General features: G+C 40.0%; 1 pseudogene; it reads left to right on the plus strand.

Annotated features, from left to right (window-relative positions):
* Positions 1-6: 6 nt before the first annotated feature.
* On the plus strand, positions 7-1,793 carry LOC102742944 (centrosomal protein of 95 kDa pseudogene; annotated as a pseudogene).
* The last annotated feature ends 1,752 nt before the right edge of the window (positions 1,794-3,545 follow it).

Consider the following 3,545-nt stretch of genomic DNA (forward strand, 5'->3'; position numbering starts at 1 on the left):
CCTGTCCCATAGGAAAAGAATACTTGCGTTCAAGTCACATCTCCCCTGCCATGAATTCTACTGGAGAGGGCACAGCATTTTCTGTGGAATCAGATAATAAAGTTCCCTTAACTTCTGAGTTGCCTAAAGATAGCAAACAGGAAGTGTGTTCAGCTCAGATCCAAGGCCCTAGGACAAGGAAGTTTCCCAAAGGAAAAAGATATGAAAGCAGACCTGCAGTCTCATCCTGGGATTCAGCCGTCTCCCAGAGGCCAAGAAAGAGGTTAACAGAACAAGAATTACATTCAGTTTCCAAGAAACTCTCTCAACGGCTCTCTGAACTAGATTGGATGTTAAAAAGTGCCCTGGGTGATCGAATTAAAGAAAAGACTGACTATGAAGAAGACGATATTGGAAATGAAGAGATGGAGAGTAGGAAGGATGAAACACTATCTCAGCACAGTGACAGCATCATGGAGTATGGGCCGAAGAATCGAAGGCCAGGACTTTCCACGCGTAGAAGGCCGCCCTGCAGATCTCACTCGCTCTCTCCATCTCCACTTAACAAAAACACACAGTTCCATAAGGAGAGAAAAAGGCAGCGAAAGCCAAAAGAAACAGATATTCGGCAATTCCAAGCAAAGGCAATAACTGAAGCATTTGAAAGGGAACTAAGAAGAAATAAAGTTCAAGAGAATATTGGATCTCTAGGAATAAATGAGGAGGAGGAAACAGAAAAAATATACAGAGAAGCTGTTCATAAAGGAACTCCAAAACGTAGTCAGCCCTGGAAGACTTACTCTAGAAAAACCACAACTCCAAGTCCAAGAGGTGGCTTGCCAAAGCCAAATAAAGCAGTTCCAATGAAAGTAAATGAACACAGTCTCCTGCCCCTCATGCTGGAGCAGTTTCCATTTCTCTATGTTTCTGGCCAAACACTAAGCAAAATGTGGAAACAGCAAATTACACAGGTTGAACAGCTCAAAAAAGATGCATATAGAGAAAATCAATCAAAGAAGAAACTCCAGGATGAAATAGAAGAAGCCTTAAAAAGGCATGACCTCCTTACTGCACTTGTCAAGAAAGAATATGAACATAGCAAGAGACTGCAAGACTTCAAGGACCGCATTCATAGGCAGAAGTTGACACAGTCAAAGATAACAGAAAATCGGCAACAGATTGTCCGTGCCCGAAAATACTATGATGATTACAGAGTTCAGTTGCGTGCAAAAATGATGAGAATGAGGACCCAGGAAGAAATGATTTTTAAGAAATTGTTTGAAGAAGGTTTACAAATTCAAAAGCAAAGATTACGAGACCTAAGAAACTATGCCAAAGAAAAGCGAGCCGAACAAAAGATACAGCACCAGAATGAACTGGACTCAATGGAGAACTACTATAAAGACCAGTTTTCATTGCTGGCAGAAGCCATATCACAAGAACGCCAGGAACTCAAAGTCAGAGAGAAATCCCAGGCCCAGACACTGTATAAGGTGAAGAGGGAGCTGAGATCAAAGATGGAGAAGGAAATTCAGCAACTGCAGCACATGATAACCCAGAATGACGACGACTCTTTCTTCCGGGAATTGGAAGCTGAGCGCTTCAGAGCGCTGCTTCATCTGGCTTCTTTTCAGTACAGTAAAAATCCCTTCCTCTGAGGCCCGATTTTATAAGTGGTTTCTGGAGGACTTGACTAGGACAGATCTAGAACTGAGCCAGTAAACAATCTAAACCAGGAGACTTGTTTCTAAATGCCTAATGCATTCCAGTACTTTTTATGACAATTTTTTAAATAAAAATCATTTTCTCAAAATATATAAAGAACTTATATAACTCAAGACTCAAAAATCCAAATAATCCAATTAAAGAAGTGGCAGAAGACATGAAAAGATATTTCTCTAATGAAGATATACAGATGGCCACAGACACATGAAAAGAAGCTCAACATCACTTATCATCAAGGAAATGCAAATCAAAACTATAATGAGGTATCACCTCACACTTGTCAGAATGGCTAAAATCAACAACACAAGGAACAACAGCTGTTAGTGAGGATGTAGAGAAAGGGGAACCCTCTTGCCTTTTCGGTGGGAAGGCAAACTGGTGCAGACACTCTGGAAAACAGTAAGGAAATTCCTCAAAAAGTTAAAAATAGAACTTCCCTATGATCCAATTGCACTACTAGGTATTTACCCAAAGAATACAAAAATACTAATAAAGGGATACATGCACTCCAATGCTTATTATAGCATTATCTACAATAGCCAAATTATGGAAACAGTCCAATGTCCATCAATTGATGAATAGATAAAGAAGATGTGAAACAAACACACACACACACACACACACACACACACAAATGGAATACTACTCAGCCATAAAAAAGAATGAAATCTTTAGTTCTTAGAGTATAGATCCTTTACCTCTTTGATTAGGTTTATTCTGAGGTATCTTACGGTTTTTGGTGCTATTGTAAATGGAATCGTTTCTCTAATTTTTTCTTTCTACAGTTGCACTGTTAGTGTATAAGAAAGCAATTGATTTCAGGCACCTGGGTGGCTCAGTCGTTAAGCCTTCGGCTCAGGTCATGGTCCCAGGGTCCTGGGATCCAGTCCCACATTGGGCTCCCTGCTCAGCAGGAAGCCTGCTTCTCCCTCTCCCACTCCCCCCTGCTTGTGTTCCCTCTCTACGGTGTCTCTCTGTCAAATAAATAAATAAAATCTTTAAAAAAAAGCAATTAATTTCTGTGCATTGATTTTGTATCCTGCCACATTACTGAATTGCTGTATGAGTTCGAGTAATTTGGGGGGTGGAGTCTTTTGGATTTTCCACATAAAGTATCATATCATCTGCAAAGAGAGAGTTTGACTTCTTCTTTCCCAATTTGAATACCTTTTATTTCTTTTTGTTGTCTGATTGCTGTTGCCAGGACTTCTAGTACTATGTTGAATAGTGACGAGATTGGGCATCCTTGACGTGTTCCTGATCTTAAGTGAAAGGCTCTCAGCTTTTCCCCATTGAGGATGACATTCGTTGTGGGTTTTTCATAGATGGGTTTTAAGAACTTGAGGAATGTTCCCTCTATCCTTTGAGTGAAGAGTTTTAATTAGGAAAGGATGTTGTAATTTGTCAAATGCTTTTTCTGCATCAATTGAGAGGACCGTATGGTTCTTCCCTCTCCTCTTATTAATGTGTCTATCACATTGATTTGCGAATGTTGAACCACCCTTGCATCCCGGGGATAAATCCCACTTGTAGGAACTACAGAACACTCATGAAAGAAATTGAAGAAGACACAAAAAGATGGAAAAATATTCCATGCTCCTGGATCGGAAGAATAAACATTGTTAAAATGTCTATGCTACCCAGAGCAACCTATACCTTCAACGCCATCCCGATCAAAGTTCCAATGACCTTTTTCAAAGTGCTGGAACAAACAATCCTAAAATTTGTATGGAATCAAAAATGACCCTGAATCACCAAGAAAATGTTGAAAAAGAGAAACAAAGCTGGGGGCATCACGTTGCTGGATTTCAAGCTATATTACAAAGCAGTGATCACCAAGA

The sequence above is a fragment of the Leptonychotes weddellii genome, unplaced genomic scaffold (genome assembly GCF_054177405.1).
Source record: "Leptonychotes weddellii isolate Sample4059 unplaced genomic scaffold, ASM5417740v2 HiC_scaffold_19506, whole genome shotgun sequence".
NCBI lineage: Eukaryota > Metazoa > Chordata > Mammalia > Carnivora > Phocidae > Leptonychotes > Leptonychotes weddellii.